General features: G+C 36.9%; 1 protein-coding gene across 4 annotated transcripts in view; it reads right to left on the reverse strand.

Annotated features, from left to right (window-relative positions):
• Positions 1 to 21710, reverse strand: part of LOC140663662 (uncharacterized) — a 176104-nt gene that overhangs the window by 85262 nt on the left and 69132 nt on the right. For 3 of the 4 annotated variants that reach the window (XM_072887972.1, XM_072887976.1, XM_072887975.1), the window contains one exon: positions 5904 to 5986. The gene's annotated coding sequence lies outside the window, so the exon portion shown is untranslated. Of the gene's footprint in view, positions 1 to 854; positions 1423 to 5903; positions 5987 to 21710 lie in introns of those variants that run through there. The other variant, XM_072887974.1, reaches the window with a different exon arrangement.

A 21710-nucleotide genomic window follows, 5' to 3' on the forward strand; every position in this document is an offset into this window, starting at 1 on the left:
GATAAGTGCTCGTATAAATACACGTATCATCTGCTGTTTCTCGCTTCTCGCTAGCACGTGCCGCACAACTGTCTGCATGCATCTAGGTGATTCAATGTAATGTATCGTAAGGCGATGCCGCCCTCGGGCGAAATTCACACGAAGCGTGGATGAGGCAAGAAGCGACACGAGATTCGTTTGCGTGAATTTACCCGATATACGACCGGATTTGCTATTGGCAAATCGCTTCGTCATGTAATCGGATCTTTGATTTCCAAATGCACTCCAATTGCACGACGCGACGGTGCAAAATATTCCAATACAAGAGGACAAACAGATATATTCTGGTTATATATATAACTAGGTTATATATAATATTAACATACTGTAGACAAAATGGAATATATGGTCTTCTGATCGAATTCAATACACGTAAAAGTGATAATATAAAAATAGATTTCACGCAAATCACGACTTTTATCGATCCAATAGATATTGATAAAAATAATCTAAGTTTTCTGAAAGAAAATTTAACTTTTTAACTAGTATGAATAAAATTTTTCCTTTTTTTTCCCCTTGTGTCTAAATTACTGTTACTTTTTTAGTTTTATATAAAATATTTATATTATAAGTTAAAGATTAAAGTCGCTAGTATTTAATTGTAAACAATGGGTTAATTAAAACAACCTGACTAGCCAAAATCATTCGATTTATTCACACGACGTTTCGACCATATGGTTGTGGTCGAAACGTCGCCTTTTCAAGTGTAACTATAAAGAAAATATATAACGGATCAAAAATTATATGGATACAATTTATACCGAATTAAACGCAAATAATACAATATAATGTCGTTAAAAAACTAGTCTACTCACACGTAAATTAAGAAAGAGAAGAAAGAATCCAATGGGACATGTTTAAAAGTAGAACTTAATTATGGAACAATTAAATATGTCACTTAGTTAAAATCAACGGTTATTAAATTTGAGATAAACACAAACAACGAGACACGTCATGTCAACATGAGTTTTTAAACGAAACTGTCAATGTTTAGAAAGAAAAACAGTTCAAACGACCTTTATAATTTTGTCATAAATATTATTTAAATTTTCGGTATCTCTTTGTAGGTTAATCGTGGAGTTAAATTTCTTGATGAAAAACATTTCAGCTATTTCTCTTTTCTTAATAAATTTTTTATCATGTAAAATAACCGGCTTGTCCCACTCAAAATCATGCCCAAATTCAACTCTGTGCTTGCTAACTTAATCCTCTTTTTAATATGTCGGCCAATAAGTTTGTCAGGGAAACAATTATTACGCAGCGTTTCATAAACGGTACTTAAATTCTCATTGTGGAATCTAGTATCAGAGAGCAGTAAAGCATGATCAACAAGACTATAAATCGTATTAATTTTATATTTCATGGAGTGATTCGAGTAAAAGTTGTTATATCTTCCCGACCAAGTGGGTTTTCTGTACCAATTAAAAAGCTAATGGACTTATTTTGTTCAATCTCAAACGTAAATTTTAAACGAGGGTGGAAATTATTAAAAGTATCTAACATCTCATCAATGCGTGTGCGTGGGATTATTGCAAATATGTCGTCCACATATCTATAGTAAATTGGGACTTATAAACTTAACAAATTTAAACAATGAGACTCTAAATCATCCATGACAATGTCCGCTAGTATCGGAGATAAAGGAGAGCCCATAGGGCTTCCGAAAATTTGCTCGTAAAACTGTCCATTAAAACTAAAACTTGTCGAATCTAAAATCAGTTCAACCACATGTATAAATTGAGAAAGGCTAAAGCTAGTAGCAGAACTGATGTTATTCCAGCGTTTTTTAATGGCACTCAGAACTAATTCTTTGAGGACATTAGTAAATAACGAGCTAACATCCAATGATATCATTATTTGACCACTCTCAATAATACCGTCCTTGATCTTTTTGGCAAAAGACCATCCGTCGTTTATATGTGAAGCTGGCTTTATAATTGACCTTTGCAGTATATCCTGTATGTAAGTAGATAAATTATACAAAGGACTGCCAACAGTCGAAACAATGATTCTTAATGGAAAGCCAGGTTTATGGATCTTGGGCAACCGTGTAAGGATTGCGATGCGCTATACATAGGCCAAACAAAACGACATGTACGCACACGTATTAAAGAACATCTTAACAATATAAAATTACATCCTACCAATCAATCAGTCGTTAGCAAGCACAGAGTTGAATTTGGGCATGATTTTGAGTGGGACAAGCCGGTTATTTTACATGATGAAAAATTTATTAAGAAAAGAGAAATAGCTAAAATGTTTTTCATCAAGAAATTTAACTCCACGATTAACCTACAAAGAGATACCGAAAATTTAAATAATATTTATGACAAAATTATACAGGTCGTTTGAAATGTTTTTTTTTTCTAAACATTGACAGTTTCGTTTAAAAACTCATGTTGACATGACGTGTCTCGTTGTTTGTGTTTATCTCAAATTTAATAACCGTTGATTTTAACTAAGTGACATATTTAATTGTTCCATAATTAAGTACTACTTTTAAACATGTCCCATTGGATTCTTTCTTCTCTTTCTTAATTGACGTGTGAGTAGACTAGTTTTTTAACGACATTATATTGTATTGTTTGCGTTTAATTCGGTATAAATTGTATCCATATAATTTTTGATCCGTTATATATTTTCTTTATAGTTACACTTGAAAAGGCGACGTTTCGACCACAACCATATGGTCGAAACGTCGTGTGAATAAATCGAATGATTTTGGCTTAGTCAGGTCGTTTTAATTAACCCATTGTTTAAAATATTTATATAAAATATTATTTCTCAAAATTGCACTTTAGAAAATTGTAGAGAAAACCACGATATCGCGATATCATATTTCTAGAATTTTATGTTTAGAAAATACAAAAGAGAGCTAAAGATACAAATAAAAAAATTTTTAATAAACTTGTAACTTTTACTTTTAGACGGTAATAGTAGACGGTAATAGTAAAACGCAATATTTTTCAAATTGTACACAATTGATGGCTTTCATTTTTCGTTCAATAATTTTTACGACATCGCTGACATTGATAGAGAATATTTTCGAACGATTTTATGGCTCGTTGATTTTATTACTTCGCGCTGTTATCGTTATAGGACAAAGTAGAAAAAAATTTCAATAAAAAAAATATATACGCATATATAGTATTCATTTGAAAAGTATTCATCCTGTTTATTTTATGATAAATTAATTTTTGCAAAAGAAGATTTTGCCAAAAGAAATTAATTTTGTTTTTAATGGGAACATAAATACGAATAAATTTAACATTGCAACTACGTCACTTTTAAAAACAAAGCTGTGTATGTATATATCCTCTAATATTTATACAATTGATAACTTTAATATTTTTATCAACAAATTGAAATATATAAAAATATATAGTATATTTAATCTCAATTCTTACCCTATTTCTATCATATTTGGCCAATTAGGATACGATTTATTATTAGCAATATTAGCATTATATTAATTATAAATTATAAACTAATTATTAATATTAAACATTAAAAATTACAATTCCATTAAAATAAAGTCTACATGAAATAAAATGAAAAATATAATCTTATCATCATCCGTGAAACTGTAGTTTACTATAGAAGCTTCTCTATTTTACTAAAAGCTCTTAATTTTAATCACAATTCAGATGCTGCCGCATCTTCGTTCAAGAAGAATCTCTAGGGAGAAGAGCGTCAAGTGCTCTTTTATAGACACTCTATGTACATTATATAAGAAGAACAAATCTTTTCGTGACAACAAATATAATCAATAGACGTAGAAGGAAAACGTTGTGAAAGCCTCGTGCGGGACGGACAATCGACTAAAATTCCATACAATCTTATCTTTTCGGGGACGACTCCGCGTCGTTTTACCGCGAAAAATGCCGGACTGATTTATAAGATTTCCAGTTTACAAGCGACGCTTCCATTTCCGCATCGGCATCGGCCGACCGAATCGCGGAGTGCACGGCCGTGGAAAGGTTTCGTTTGCCTCTCGAGCTGCCGTTCAATTTCCGCGCGACGTTTCAATTTCTGTCGGCCGACGCGCGCCCTTTCGCTGTATTCAATTCCGCGCCCCTTCCCCCTCCCCCTCCTCACACTCCCCTCCCTAGCCCTTCATCTCTGTGATACATATCGCCGATGCCAGATTCCACTATTTTCGATCCGGTGATGGATTAACTCTTCCTATTCCAAAACTATCGTGCTGTCTACGATTGCTATATATGTTCCTGTCGGAGCTTAGACTTCCGGTAGCGATGGAGAGAAATGATTTGCAGCGAAACCATATCTCTCTCTCTCTCTCTCTTTCTCTCTCTCTCTCTCTCTCTCTCTCTCTCTCTCTCTCTCTCTCTCTCTTTCTCTCTCTGTCTCTTTCTCTCCTTCATTGGAGAAACGTTTATGTAAATGGGCTTTACATAAGCGTTTCTCCTTTTGAGATACTGGAGTTCCTGAGGGAACACCGGATTTCCAGAGAGTCTATAGAGAGAAGCGAAGTGAACTCGACAGGATGCTTCGCGATAAAGATAACTCACAAAATTGCAACGCACGATATATATGCACTCATGCTATAGGTATTTATAAAAATTAATCTCTTCGATATTTTTTTTTTTTTTTTTTTTTTTTTCCAGTAAATAGCGCAATTTAATAATATAATAATTAAAACTTTTCTTTTCGACTGCGCGATCATCTTTACACATGCTTGACACGCAGTGAGAATCGCCGAGATAGAAGCAAAACCGCGTGTGAGAGTCGCGGTTTCCGGTATTATTTCTAACGACCGGAGGAGGATACATCGCACAGACACACGCATACGCATCAGACACGGCGTGGTTGCACGCACGACTCGCTGCGACAAAATGAGAGAAAAAGGACACAGTGGAAGAAAGGGAAGAAGAGGGAAGGGAGAGGAAAGATGAGCTTTAAAGCGCCGTTACATCGTAACTCGTCGTCGCAACGACGATGATCGCGCGACGGTGATAACGTGACGCTCGACTTAACAAAGGCCTCTCTTTCCCTCTTTTGCCATCACCATGTTTTACTTCTCCTTGTTTATGATGCCGTCCGGGTATAAGGTATATACAAGGTCTTCAACGAACGATATCCCACGATTTCTCAAACTGTATTTAATTGCAATTGCGTATCTAACGATCGTTCGATGCAATTAACATACTGCTTCTAGCGTTTTACGCGTAATTGTATCATTTTTTTTTTTTTTTTTTTTTTTTTTTGTAAGATTGTGTTTTAGATGGCCTGCGTAGGCACAGATAAGACTCGTCGCGGCCTCGTAGTAGATCGTGCGTACAACCGTAGAGAGGCAATTACGCGCACCGACAATGATAATGCCCGGTTATAACCATGCGGGTAACTATGTCGCGTGATTGTACATATATATACGCCGGCAATAGAGTACTCGCTCATATAATGTTTATATGTCATACTACGACGATCGAGAGGAGGAGAGAGAGAAAGAGAGCGCGCCCTAAGGCAGACAAGAATGGCGCAGACGCTCCACGAAGGCTTCTCCGAAGCGTGATTTATACGATCGCGCGATCATAATTGTAACTGTAGAAACGGCTGTCGTTGTAAAAAAAAAAAAAAAAAAAAAAAAAAAAAAGAGGAATACGCTCCGTTCGTAGCAGAGGCCTGATTGGAGACTTATTAATCGTCGTCCGACGCTTCGGCGATCGGAATTCACGAGGCGATCGATTGCGAGCGCAAAGTCTCGGCGAACGAGATTAATCGCCGACACGAATGCGAAATAAAACGCTGTAGAATTTCGCGGACATTGTACGAGTAGATTCTCCAACAACAGAAATAAAAATTTACAAAAATCTGCAGTGAATAAATAACTTGAGCGTACTTACTTGTTCATCGCAATGCCATATGTAGAAGGATCGTTATGCAGGCTGTACCATACATGTGAGGCCCACAGAGATGAATTTAAAATCTGAAAATAAAAAAAAAAAACTTTTTAGAAACATGTCTCCTCAACAACCCGTTTTTTTTTTTTTTTCAGAAACACTTCCGTCAAAAAGTTTTAATTGAAATCGAGGCTTCCGCAACGCTGTAATTCTGTGAAATTTAAAATCCATCGTTTTACTTCTCGGTAAATCAGATGTTGTAGCACTACACATGTGTTGTATGTTTACGCGCGTACACGCACGTGCAATTTCGAACGTGGTTCAAGCGCATGGGCGAACGCGAGCGTCGAGGCACATGCGAACATTAAAATAATTGCCGCAACTGCTAAACTTGGTTGATGGATTAAGCGGCAATTTGTAATGCCAGGTGATCCATCAAAACTTCGCGAAAGGTTAATCCTGGTTTAAAGACACGCGAACGATCGCGTTCTCACATGGGTCGTACCCGAATAACAATAATCGTTTACGTCAATAATTACATATTAGGTTTGTTATACTTTTTACTTTAATACTGAAATGCAGTTAATGTATTTCGTCATTATTACGTCATATCATGCGATACGCGCCTTATTGCCAAATTTCATTAAAGATGATTCTATTTTTATTAATGAGCAATTATATTAATTGTTATAATTTTCAATAGATGAGAACAAATCAATCTTTTCTTCAATATAAATCATTGCAATATGTATCGAAAACCTCGTTTCTTGAATCGAGAATGAGAGAGAACCAGCAGCGGCTGTTCCGGTAAACAACAATGGCACGGCATCGTCGTAATCAACACTGGAATATTCATAAAGGGAGGATGCGGTTGCAAGCGTGGCGAAAAAAAAATTCAACGCAAAGACTGCATTTCGCGAAAACGTGCACCGAATCCATTTACCGGCAACAATTCGCGAATGCATTTCATTTTCATACTTCCTCGTCCGATCTTGAGCAGTTTGTTACGTCAGCGAATATGACGGAATAAACGAGTTTTTTAACGTGTTAACGATACATATATCCAATTAAAACGGTTTAAAAAAAGGGAAGAGAGCTTTCACACATTTCAGAAAAAGAAGATATTTTCCGCCGTTGCAATTTGAAACATTTTCTCAAATTAATTTCCTAGCCAATTACAACGATATCAAAGAAAAAGAAAAAGTTTAAAAAGTAGTTGCATAAAAAGTATTCGTATATCAATTCATATTAAAATAATGTAATTTTCAAGTTTCTACTTTCAACGAAATAAAAGCAGAGAATTATCGCCATCTTTTTTTTTTTTTTTTTTTCTCCACGAGCGGAAAATTTGAAAAGTTAAACGGTGGTAATTTTCACAGTATTGCTGTTTTGTAGAAATGTGTAACAGGATATAAGTCATGTAATTGTACGTCACAGGCATTTCCCCCTTCGGCTTCTTATTCTGACAATGTGATTCCACTTATATGCATCGGCCGTTATACAAACTAGCAACATTTAACAGCATCCGGAAAGGAGCGAATCGTTCGTTCCTTCATTCGTTCGCTCGTCCGTTCCCGACGAATTCATTATAATCAAGACAGTCTCGCTGCGCGTACGGTCCGTATATAATCGGCTCATTATCCTCAAGGTAGTCTACCTCGCAGACTATCTTCATTATAATGAATCGTAATGCGTATCTCGCAGCCTGAACAAAGGACCAGTCGCAGTCTGAGATGCTTCTTGCTGTCGCGATAGATGTTTGTTGCGTCTGCGAAGTAGGAGGCAACGTGCTTTCGAAAAGTAAATAATAGCTGTTTTGTACTCGCGACGTAGCACGCAATTGCGTATGGCGTAATTTAATCAATTAGTTGCACGAATAATTGTAATATCATTACAAAGCTAAAAATAGATAGATATAAGTGTTTCGGATAATTGATGAGATATTTAATTAATCGGAATGATTTCTTAGCATCCGAATGTTGGCAAGTATAATTATCTCTACATCTTTGTTAGAAATTTTAAAAAATCTATTTAAGTGATTCGAAAAACAAGGTGCAGAAAATTTAATAAAAAGTGATCTCTTCTATACAAATTTTAGAAAATTATATAAAAAAATAATTGCAAATTAAAAAAAAAGTTTGGTGTCATTATACGATATATATTATATTTTTCTAGTACTGGACAGTTTTTTTTTTTTAATATGCTTTCCAATTCGCGACGACATCCGAAAAAAAGAGAAACGTTGCGGCAGCCTTCTTTCGCAGCGCACGCGAGGCAAGGTCGCTGCCTTCGATGAGAGTCGGAAAATTGCGCGCGGCGTGGTGTACCAGCTTCTAATCCCTCGCACCAGGCATTCTGATATACCTCGGTATGTTTCAGTAGTTTATACATATATGTGTGTGTGTGTGTGTATTCATGTCCGAGAATGGAAACCGCACACAGACCACGCGAGGTAAACGAGCGAGAGTCTCGACTCTGAGAACCGGTTTCTCCGGGTTTCAGAACAAGTAATTTCGTTACGAGCTCTGGTCCCTCTCCTTCTCTCTCTCTCTCTCTCTGTTTCTGTCTCGTCGACTTTTATTCGAATACAGAAGAAGAGAGAGAAAGAGAAAGGAGAGAGAAGGGAGAAGCGGCAGCGACGTCCTCGGGCGATCTTCGTGGCTAAGTCATCCGACGAACGTCCGAACGATCGAATCGTTGCTACCTGACGATGTCGCTGATTTTAATCTCCTGACTGATTAGAAGTCGCGACGGAACTAAACTTGGAGATTGTTTCCGGGTCGCCGGATGATCCATGTTCTCCTCGTATCGTCGCAAGTTGTTAATACGTAACGAGAATTGATGTTTAACAAGTTGAAGAAACTTTGGTAACTTTTTATACGTTTTACGACTTTTAATCCAAGAATAAAGATTAAAAGATACAACAAAATTCTTATTTTAAATTTAATAAAATTTACACGTATGTGAATAATAGTTGCGGATACTCATTACGTAAATCATAAACTGCGTTTTTTAGAGAAGAAAAAAATATATAAAACCGCCAATGTATAACGACGTATCGCAGAACATTTCAACATGCAGTATTCGTACTGTGTTTATAGTTGTGCAATTCTCGGATCGATCCAATCAATCGCTCGCGAATCCAACTGTAATGTTATACAGTGCAATAGACTTCTATTTATTATTAAATTACCGATACGCGCAAAGCGTATGGCATTACTTTGCTATAAATCGTAGCCAATTCTCTCTCCCATGCAGGAGAATCAGCCCCTGAGATGTTACCGCGAGATGGCACGCGAAGGAGAAAGCGAAAGCGAAAGCGTCGCGGCAGCAACGGATTGGCATTCACCTCGCGAGACGTTCGTCGATCGAACCACGTGCACGCGTGCAAAACAACGTCACTGAGCGTTAAAAGATCCAGTTTCATCTTTTAAGTACACAATATAACACGGAATCTATTTAGAAATCATATATTCATCGATTTATGAATAATATTCGATCAATACGCGTCATCAAATTTATCAAATTCCCATACAATAAATGTAATGAAGTAAATGTAATATTTGTGAGATTTGAAGAAAGAGAGAAATATGTTTAATATACGTAACTGAAAGAAAACATACAAAAAGGGATGATAGATAGTGTTATCTCTTTTAATAATGTATTCGTGTATTTAATTACATAAAAATAGATGTAATATTTTATAGATATCATATGAATGTATAATATATAGTATGGACATAAAAATATCTGTTACATATCTATTACATCGACTGAATAAAATCAAGATGCAAGATTTACAAGCTTTTCAATTTTCATGTTTCATGTCGTGAGTTTACTGCCAAGATCACTCCAGAATCGCGCGTATCATTTAATTACAAAAAAAAAGCCTTATAATTATTTATTAAAGAATAGTAAAGATAAACTTTAAAAAGTTATGACGAGATATGTTTAGAATCATTTCCTGAAAAATCTATCATCCTGTAACAAAACGTATTATCAGAACTGAAGAGTAAATTATATTAAAAATGCGTTCGCTGACTCATTTGCACTTTTGACTTTCTACTGATCGCCAGGAAGCAATTACTCTTAATCGAATAATATATCTGATTACTTTCTCTGCAACAAGCAAGTTGCTAACTTGGAGTCGACTCATTTTCCGATTCTCGATAGGCATCACCGACAGCGTATAATAATTACGTATTATCTATAAGAATAACTTGATTTTCTCTCTCTTTATCTGTCCATAAGAATATGTAACAAACTTGTTTCGTCTATTCATAAATTTCCGAGTTTGTTTTCTGTATACTTACAACTATACAACTATATAAAAATATAATCATAATCGATAATCTATATTGATAACAGTTCAATGTCTTGTGGTATCAAAGATAACAAATATCACGTACGATATATTTACGCTACGTTTTCAGCAAAAGATTACGTAAAATTTTACATTTAAACATTATATAAACAAAATATAAAGTAATGTATAAATGTTAAAATTTGCATCTCTATAGTATGGAAAACTGTAAAAATATGTAGTCGTTTACCGAAAAGTGAAAATCAAACATCGGCTAAATAACATTTATATTAGTCATAAGAAATCAAGACTAATATAAGATATAAAATGGGTAACAAGATAAAAACAAACTCAAAATGTTACTCAAAATTCAGAACATTATTTTGCCCAGATTTAGTAGGTGTTTACGCGTCAGTTGCAGCGACGCAATCTATCGCACTATCGCGAAATCGCCGATAACACAGTGCAAGCCCGCGTAAATTGGTACTCGCATCGATACTTTACAGCATTTGCAATACCTATCATTCATACAAGAGGAAACGGTATGTTAACATCGCGCGCGAACAAACGAGCGAAGCAAAGGGGCCACCGCCACTGCGTAAACGCGCCGTGCGATTAATTACGCCGATTAAACGGCGTAATTAAGAGCCGTGGCATTAATCGAACGAGGGGTTATATGGGTCAAAGGAGAATGTAAACTCCCCTCCCTTTCCTCTCCCCCCCTCCCCTCCCCTCTCCTTCCCTCTTTCGCGTGCCCCCGTCAAAGGCACGTCCGCGCATCTCGCTCTCGCTCTCGCGCCGAATCTAGGTAGAGCCGCCGCCGCGCGCGCAAATTTGCCGTCGCTATCGATTAATAATCGCGCTTTGTTCGCGAACGGCGACATCCCCGACTCTGCTGCTGCACCGCGTAAATTCAGCCAAGCAAATTTACGCCAAACTTGGCCGAGAATTTATTAAAGTTCCCCCTCCCGGGCGATCTACATGCGCGATCCATGAATATCTGTTCACCGGTGCCGGTAAGAATTTCTAACGAGGCACCGAGTTCTTCGTGATGACGACATTCGCATTCACGATAGCTATTTGCTACTTGATTAAGAATAAACAGTCACGTAATCACGTTATTCGAGTTCTTCTTAAGTATCAGAGTATTTAAATATTTTAAATATACATCTGTAAAGTATATATCCGTTTATTTAAGCGGAACGTATTTTTAATAGACTTTAAACTGAAATTATATGATGGAGATTGAAATATTATGACAGATTATCGTAGATCATTAAATTAATAATTAAGTAGGATTATCTGTGCGTGACTGACACTGTTATAGAATTACGGAATTAAAGAATTAATATCTACACTGCAAGAAATCGCGGACTTTCGCAAGTACGCCGACCTTCTCGTCGATCGTGCTGGAAATTACAGTAGCGAACCAACCAGTTTGCTTGCTTGCTTGCTTGCCTGCCTGCCTGCCTGCCTGCCTGCCTTCTCGAGTTTATCTCGATTAAGGATCGTCCCTGACCTCGGCGGCAGGTGTGACAGGTTTCCCGCACGATCGAGACACTCTGTCTTCTTTATTCAAACCTGACATGAATTTCTTCCGGTGAGCGCGCGCGCGCGCACGCACGAATCGATGATCGCTTCGTAAGAATTCATTGCGGTCGAATGTGCGAATGATATATACAAGTGGCACGCGAGACAAATCTGAACTGTTTGTTCGAGCAACAGCCTCTTAAAGATCCTTCAAACATTAAAATTTGACAGCGCGGCAAAGTTCGAAAAGCTACTTACAAATTAATAATTAATTATGTTTTTTTATCGTATTAAATATTATCATGATGTTAATAATAATGTCACAAGAATGATGTCGCACGCGCGCGTGAATGGCATCACATATAATATGATATCTGACAAAACGATTTGCTTATCTTAAGAATTTTCTACATTTTCTATACATTTATTCCTTATGTACATGAAATATCCATTTATTTAACAATGTTAAAATATTGATTCGTTTAGATAGCGATTCATTCAGCACCAAGATTATGCGGTTATCTAGAAGAACAATCTTAGAAAAAAACAACTCATTGTTATTCATACGAGAAATGTCATCCTAATTCAGAAGCGATTATTATACACGTGGAGATAAAAACGAAACGAATTCTCGTGACGAAAACTGCGCTAATAGTGAGAATTTTGCGGCGACAGCAGAAATCGAGTCGGTTGGTTAAAAAAAGCAAGTGTTTGCCTTTGCATCAAATTATATACCTCTTCTTGTACTTTTAGTGTATATATAGATGTGTGTATATGTATCTCTTACGATCCGTTTCGTCGGAAAGTTGACGCGGGCGAAACTTTGCCGGGAAATTTCCAAAGTTGGAGAATAGCTGCCGGGTAATTCGCCGAAATCAAAGATGCAGACACCCTCTCTATGATCCTCCTTACGTGGCAATTACGCATTCAAGCGAGTAACTTGCGAAGAGAGTGTTTTGAACATTGATCCAAAATAATGTTCGTCTTACACGGCGTTAATTAGACCTCGTCTAAGTTATTGCAAAGTGGATGAAGATATTTGCGAGCATCCGAGTATCTCGCGGACGGTCTGGAAGAAAACCGCGACGGGCCATCAACGGGGAGGTAGAAAGAGCCGTTTGCCAATTAAACCGGTCACGCGACGACAGTTGGCAACGTCTTCTTAATACCGTTAACCCTATCGCAAGATCCGCTTCCGGCGGCGTATCCTTCCAACACCGTTCCGCCTTCACCGCGGCTTTCTCCGGCCCGTCTCGCCTCCTCCTCTTCGCCTTCTCTTCACCTTCCCCATCTCCTTTTTCCCCCCATTTCTGCCACTCATTCCTGCTGCCGCCGACGGAGTTCATTACCCACAGGCGGGATCAACGTGGGTATACGCCTTTAAATCTACAGTTAGATACCTGCCTGTCGGGAACGCTAATTAGGACTTTCGTACACGAGCCACTTGTTACTGTAAAGCATCCGTTCCCGCTATACGTGTCGATGATTCTCCACGAATGATCGCAGAACTGCTTTCCCTTCCGATGAGAAATTCTTATCTTTTTGCCGCGACTCTCTGATCGATAGAGTCGTTCTGCTGAATAAATTTCGAAAATCCGTGAAAAAAACGTTTTAAAATGCGTAAAAATAAACGATCATCGAGATAAGAGTTTTTAGTTCTTCTTTCCTTTTAATGTTATCTTGAAACGTTTTCACAGATTTCCGAAGAATTTATACAAATTTTTATTATATGATTAAAAAAATATTAAATTGTATTTCACTTTGTTTCCTATGTAAGAAATTTAAAACAAATGAAATATCGCGCGTTGTTAATAATTCCATTATTCTATTTAACTGTAATTTATTTTAATACGAGAAATATGAGTGATATTCGTATATTTATTTACGACAGTCGAATTTCTATTATGCTTGATAATAAAATTCATATATGTTATACTATAAAATAAAATTTTGATCATTAAAAAGTATTAATGTCCTACGTCTTCACTTTGTAATTCTTAATAATATACAAACTCATAATAATAAAGTCATAGGCGAGCCTAAAATTACCATAGTTCTAAAAGCAATGTTATTAGAAAACAAAGACTAGAAAATGAAGTTACATCGTAGTGTTTATAACGCGCGCGTTGTGTGCTGTCGGATTCATTATAGCTCCAAGTCGAGATTACGAGAATATCATGTAGTCGACAAAAATTTGTTTGTTTCGTCGATAATCGCTTCAAGCGAGTTGTATTTGCTTGGTGACGTTCTTCTGTCGATAAAACGATCGAGAATGAACTTTGGCCGGAAACAAGCATCGATAATTCGATATATGACGAAATAGGAGTCTCCATTTTGTAATAAATTTATCTCTCAAGAAATAAAATCATTATTTTTTAATTATTATAATCGCATAAATTAAAACTATGTAATTTAATTCAATAACGATGATTTGTCGACAATTTTCCTTTTTTATTATTAAGATTTTTTTTTTTTCATGTTTAAGAGATAAGTGATAAAAATTATTTTTAATCAGCAAAAAAATTAAATGCAGTCTAATGATATTTCCTGAAAGTCGATCAACAAAAAAAAAATTTCTCTATCGTACTAGAGTTTTACAAGTGACTTTTTTATTTCCCGATTCAAATATCTCGAACTCTCATAATCGAGTATTAAAATTAAAACATTTAAAAGTATAGAATTTAGATGAAAAGATTTCGCCAAAGGTCGTCAGAATCGTCCGTGAAGATCGAACAACAACGTCCCCTTCAAATCCCTAAAATCAGCGCGCCCTTTCGCGATCCGTTCAACCATTCATGGATGTCTATGAAATCGAGCATCATTATTATACGGTTCATTTATGCTTGTTGATAAGAGCACAGATTTCATCCCGATTCCGACAATCACTACGATGAAAAGTCGTCAAGATCAACGACGTAACGACGTACTTTACGTCGAACTAATAAAAGAGGGACGATCGAACTCAGGGCGGTCAATAAAAGAGACAGCATGGTGAGTATTCTTCGCCAACGGGACAAATTGGAATTGATGGATTCGTGTATCTAGGGATCTTCAAGACTATAAAATTATACCAACGATAAGTACAAAAAAAATTCGAAAGATGATGTTAACTTTGTAACTACTTATAAGTTAGTAAACGAAAATTCTTTCCACTTTTCTCTAACATTAATAATTCACGAAAATTCTGATGTGCACTGAAAAATCATGCTTCGCAAAAGTTTATTAATCGAGAAAAAATAGAAAAGTGGCTCTCAGAAAAAGTATAACGACGGCAAAGAACAAAGCTGTTTTCTAGAGAATCAGAAGATTAGTGGACTAAAATTGACTCAAGTATGTATGTATGTAAGTTTGTGAGCTAGTTTTTTGTTCAGAATCCGATTTATACCCGTTCTTTATATACAACTTATCTAACAGATTGTTTCGCTTTCTGCGTAAAGCGTTGTATATTATTCTGTGTGCTACTTTTCAGTCAACGATTGTGTGGTTGGCATTTTAACAGAAGCACGATACTTTTCTTAACGCATGTATCCATAAAATAAAAATTGCAAAACAATATAAACAATATAAACAATGCCTGTGATAATGAAAAAAATGAGAAGGGTTACTTGTTTTTATTGGCAATTAACGATTGTTTGTAATATATCGGCACCATTATGCGCACGAGCGGTAACATGATATAATTAATTGTTGCTTTACGTGCGCATGCGGTGTAACATATTATTAATTATTGCGTTAACTTCATGTACGTTATAAGCGGAAGCAACCCGAGCGGAGGAGCATTATGGATCCAATTTAATACTAATAAGACGAAAATAATGATAATTAAATATCGCGAGAGTTTGTCGCGCATAATAACTAGCTAATGTGGGTTGAAAATTTTTGACAAACTCAATTTCTACTTTCCCGAAACATTTCGAAAGTCCAGTGCCGAATGTTGAGTGAGCAAAAAAAATGCTATTTTCTGAACTAACGTAACTTCTCGACCGTTAAATCGACCAGCCTGAAATTTTTATGATACTCCCTTCCAACAATTTCTTCATAAAAGGGGCAATAAAAATCGAGAGGAAGCAAAGGAGAATGGCGAAAGAGAATGAGCGGGGAAAAAAAAGATGAAAAGTACGCGAACTAGAAGAAGAAGATCGAATTAATCTTTCCATTAGCGGTCTCGATTGCCTCCCTTCTTGCTCATCCTCCTCCGTAAGATACTATCGTTCGACCATGTCAAGTCGGAAGTCTAACAATTTATCACGTTTCTCGACGACATTGTCGGTGCAGCTGTGTTAATTGTACCCGCGGTCTCTAATTTACGGTTACAAAATTCTTAAGAGAACAATATATTTGTAACAATAGTTTCAGTCGCGAGGGAAGATTGACAGCTGTTTCACATCGATCACGATGATGTGTCGCATCTAACATTGTACAGGTAAAAGAAGAAGGTAAAAGAATCAACTTATTATTAATTACGTATACGGGAAAGTAAACTTCGCGTATTGTAAATTGTGAACTGCAAATGCCATGCAGTTATTCCTATCACGAGGATAGCTATAAATAAACACGCTCGGCTTTTATCCGCGCGAGATGGCCTTGGCTAGTCTTTCATCGTTCTCTCTTTCTCTCTCTCTCTCTCTCTCTCTTTCACTCTTATTTCTCTTCTCTTTATTGCCCTCTGACCAATGCGACGGATACGTTTGCGAGCGAATTAGCCGCAAAGCACGTAGCGCCGGAATCGATTTCAACGAGGAGAAGAATCGTCCGCGTGTCGAATCCGCGATCGCGGGTCGAATCAAATCGAATCGAATCGAGTAGAGCGAACAGCTACCGCGACGACGATGACGACGACGACGACGACGACGACGACGACGACGACGACGACGACGAAGAGACCGATAACGACGGCGGTAAATAATTCATAGGCGTTAGCGAGCAGTTTAAGAGAGGCGTGCACGCGCTTCGGGTTCTCACCGTTATCGATCTCGCGCGACCGGCTTACAGTAACGATGTGAACACGCACACTACACTCGGTGCGAAGTCCATGACGCCGCCTTATTCTTCCCTTCAACCGGCGTACAAAACGCTCGCGGAAATCGTTCTCCACCTCGGTTCAGCCGATAAACTTCTGCCGCACGTCAAACGATAAATTTATCACCGCGCGGAAAACAATTCACTTTCGTGATTCCCTTGGCGCTCTTTCTCTCTCTCTCTCTCTCTCTCTCGTTCCTTTCCGATTCCGTTCTTTTTCGAAAATGCTCTGCTCTTCGGATCTTGCACGAGCGAAAAGTCCAACTGCCATTCCGTTGCGGCTTGTGCGCTATCGATCGAATCGATACTTCCAATTTGAGGGTACGCTCGATACGACTGAGGCATACCCGCCCGCGTACGGGGAATACGCGAAATTGAATCACCGATTTCGGGAATGCACCGAGTCGAAGATATTGGATTGCAGAAGATCGATAAGAAATTTCTTTTTAAATCCGCATCCAATGTTCATTCGTAATAGAGAGCCGTTTTCGTCAACAATATCATTGAATGGATAAAGGAATTAGCTTATTTCACAACGTTGTTTAAATAAGCTCTTGAGAAAGAGAAACTTTATTCCGTATAAAAAATATATATACGATTTAAACGAAAAGAAATAAAATATAAACATTCTAGAGAAATTAAATAGTAGTATGTACAAATTGATCAGAATAACCGAAATACGAATTTATACTTATTTTCTGGGACTATTGTTCCAATTAAATTCGTAAAACTCTGTCAAATTTCAACATTTGATAATGAAAGAAGCACAAAAAAAAACAGGTACAAACTCATCCTTAACGTCACTACGGCAGAATAATACTGTCGTAAAGATCAACCAGGGTAGCCAGAATGCCAGGGCACAGAGAATACCGACGAGAGAGTCTGGGTACAGTTTATTGCTATGGCTTCGCAATTTTCCGCCGTTTCTCTTTCTCTCTCTTCTCCATCGCCTCCTTTACCCATCCTTTGGCCTCCTTCGTCGTTTCTTTATGCAACGACGCTTCCTCACATAGGTATTTCTTTTTAGCCTGTTACATACTTATATCTATGCTTTCTCGTCGATCGATAACGGCACGGATAATTCAGAGGGCACCTAGAGAGATCGCTAAATTTCCCCGTTCGATCGACTGCATAAGCTGGTCTGCAGGAATGCCGCGTGGTTAATGCTCGGTGCATCCTTTGTGTGCCCACGATAAAGTCCGAAATCTTGCGTAAAGCTTTCTACGTTGAATCCGTTTAAAAGCTATTGTGTTATTGCGATAGTTTGCACAGATATAAATATACGGGATTTGTGCAATTTTGCTGCTTATAATCTGTATAGATTTTGTTGAACACATTCTACCTAATCTAAGATCGGAAATGTCAAATACCCTGTACATGCATTTTTAATTGAAATATTAATGTTAATCGAAAACGAAAAAATATATCAACGTTTTTTGGTACGTATACATATGCAGGATTTCATGAAAAAATAAATCCGAAATAGCGAAACGAGAAGCGTTCGCCCTTTTAAACCTTTTCTAGCAGAATCCGAGTTACGAGAATCGCGTTACCGAACCGATATATCCCCCGCTACTTTATTACACCATATTTGTTATTCTCCATTCGCTAAAAGCACTGCTATTTCATCGTATTCGCTCCGGCATGCCGCCGGGGTACATTACGCGCATCAAGCTCGTAAACCACGAGTGTAACACGATGACGTAATATTGTAATGCATCACGGTTCTCGCTTGAAACGCATATGTATGTTTCCGAACCTGAAAACTCTTCAGATACGGCCTTCGCGCACTGCACGTGCTGTTTACTAACTTGCAAATAGATAGTAGGGGCCTGTCCTATCGTTAATTAATAACATTTGCTGATTTATTATATATAAGAATTAATGAAGCAGTTTTGAAAAGAAATTTAAATTTTTAATTATAAGAGACATAAGTAACTTTGCATATACACACGTATGTGCTAAATATATATGTCAAATGTTCAAATAGATTACTCCATTTGTTAAAAATTATTTGAATATATTATAGACAGTTTTAAACAAGAAAAAAAATTGAAAAGATTAAAATTAAATACAAGAAATAGCGGCAAATTTTAAACTCTCTTTGATTTATCATTCGTCCTTGTCAATATTCCGCGGTTAAATTAGAAATGATCGATTGCGTGCTTTGTAAATAAAATATTTTCAACAAACTTAATTATATATAGTGAGCAAACGTTGTTATAATATTACAATCAATTGTAAAGACATTTATAAAACAAACGAATAAAAAGAAGTAGCGTGTAATCTAATCTCTTCACATCCCATTATTTAACGATAAAACGACCAAACAAGGAATGTCCACATCTGAAAACAGTTATACCTATTCCCATATACCTACCCCTTACGGGACGAACGAATTACGTCCACCGTAATTTTCGTGCCACTCGTGTACAATACAATTCTGGCAGCGCTCTTCGCGGAGGAGGTTGCGCGGCATCTTTTCCGACAGCAAGAGATCGCCTCTCGTACGATCCAGCGAAGCGGCAAATTCGCAGTCTATTTAAATCGTTCTCAAGCGTACGTAGAGCCCGCGCGGGAAAATTTACGTAGTCGAAGCCCCGATGGGCGCGTTTAATAATTTGTCGGTGCGCTTCCACCGCCGGCTGCTCGCCGCCGCGTTTTCAGCAGAAAATACGATCTCGCCGAGAATACCACGGTGGTGGTTTCTGCGAATGCGTATGTGTACACGTGAATACGATTGTAAAATGTATATACTCTACGCGGCAACGGCGACTTTGAACGCGTATTGCGATTTACCGTATCGAGGAATTATTAATTTATCACAGTAGATACGGTCGCGCAGCTTTCCCGCCATTTCCATTTCACTGGCTATACGTTGTTATCTTTTTTTTTTTTTTCCTTTTTCTGTTTTTTTCCCCCCCTTTCTTTTTCTCTTTCTCTTTCTCTCTATTTTTTAAACTATTTTATTCGCTAGTCTTGTTTTATTCGTTGTTTGCTGTATAATAACCGTTCCGGCGATACGAATCGATTATTCTTCAAGTTATTTATGATGTTGTTCATCTGGCGAATCTTCTGATGGTTTCCGTTTTGCTACACAGAACAACATCATCAAATCTTATGTCGACGTTATTTCATCGTCAGTTCCGTAATGCGGAAGAGTTATGTCGTAATGCATAAATCGGTATAAATCGCGTCACGCGAGTTTTCATGTTTTCAACACGCCCGACGATAAATCGCTCCGCACATTTCACTAATAAAAATTGCGATTACTTTTTAAAGAGAAAAAGCAACAAATGGCAAAACATGACTCTTCTTTGAATATTTCACTATAAAATAAAATATGTATATAGCTAAACACAAAGTTGCTTCCTTTATAGAACCTGAGCAATCTCATCATTTTAATATTTTCAAATACATTTATATCTTTTACGCTATATATATATATATGATATAATATAATTAATTAATGTTTTTCTTATATTGTTAGAAAGTTTATGTTATAGCCAAGTCTTCTTATTCTCTAATTTCAAATATTTTTAAAACTATAATTAATTCATAGTTAATAATATAATAATAATTTATTTTACTTTAAGAGTAAGTAGTTAGTTTAAGAATTAATCAACTCTGATGTCAACTAGTTAATAATAATAATAATTGTATATAAGAGTAATTGTGAATCTAATTTTTCCAAAAGCAAAACGATCAAGAATAGAATATATCGATTGACTCGTATTTATAATAATAATAATAATTTCGCATAGACTTTTATCAATGTTTTAAAAAATTTCTGCTCGTGATTGAAAATTGTTACATAAATACTTTTTCAAGAATCGCGCTTATAGTATTCTAAAGTGTAAAACGACCCTGCCCACCGACGTTATAACGTGCAGCGCGCGTTGTAACCAGCTTACACAATCTACCGTAGCAGCCGCCGCTGTGCACGATGGCGTTTAAACATCGATTTCCCGTCAGAAACTTACTTACTGCTCCTCGTCGTCGTCGTCGTCGTCGTCGTCGTCGTCGTCGTTTCCGTCGTTGTTGAGGTCGTCGACGGAACTGCCTTGCAAGAAAATCACCGTAAACAAAGATGCTCGCGATAGATCCGATATTCGCGAGCAGAAAAGAACAACATTTTTGACGAGTTACAAGCTTCTTTTCTTTCGAATATAATGGTCAAATATCTATTGCGCGAACGTGAATAGATCGAGATATTAATAAAAAACTATCGATAGTTATAAACTTTCGAAAGAACGAGCTGAAAGACAAGTAAATAAATTGTCCGAGTTTCAGGGAAATCGTGATCTTTGATCGATTCGATATTTAATTCTTGCTGCATTCGATTGATCGTATTCCAAGTTCTCAATTGATAAACAAAGCCAAACTCTCTCTCTCGATGCTCAGACATACTCTATAAATCACGCTAAAATATTACCGTTAAGAGTCAGCCAGACAAGCAGATGATTTTATGGCACGATTGCGGTCCTAGTTTACGGTTGCGTAGTTAGTTGCAATTTTTTCACGCATCGTCATCGAGAGACTCGTGATAATTACTTGCTTAAATAAACGTTTTAAAGTCGGTTTATTTATCAAACCACAAAATAGTCGATTGCCACACACGATCGCGCGTGTTTCTTTCGACGCGGATTTCTTGCTTATGTTAGCCTTGCGAGCTATTATTTTACGACGTTTCCAGAAACGTTTCGAGCGAGTCATCGAAAGAAAGAAACTTATTTCCGCGCAAAAATGTATGTGTAACCTTGACAGAAAAGATTATAAAAAAAAAATTAATTATAGCGTTCGTAAGAAAAAGTATAATATATATTATAATAAATATTATGAAACTCTTAAAGTATCTCAATCTTTTAAATACGCAAACGTCTTTTCCTTATTTTTAAATTAGAGTTGTTTCAATTTGCATTAAACGTTAAATAATTGCTCAAGCTCTTACATAATAT

The sequence above is a fragment of the Anoplolepis gracilipes genome, chromosome 3 (genome assembly GCF_047496725.1).
Source record: "Anoplolepis gracilipes chromosome 3, ASM4749672v1, whole genome shotgun sequence".
Taxonomy (NCBI): domain Eukaryota; kingdom Metazoa; phylum Arthropoda; class Insecta; order Hymenoptera; family Formicidae; genus Anoplolepis; species Anoplolepis gracilipes.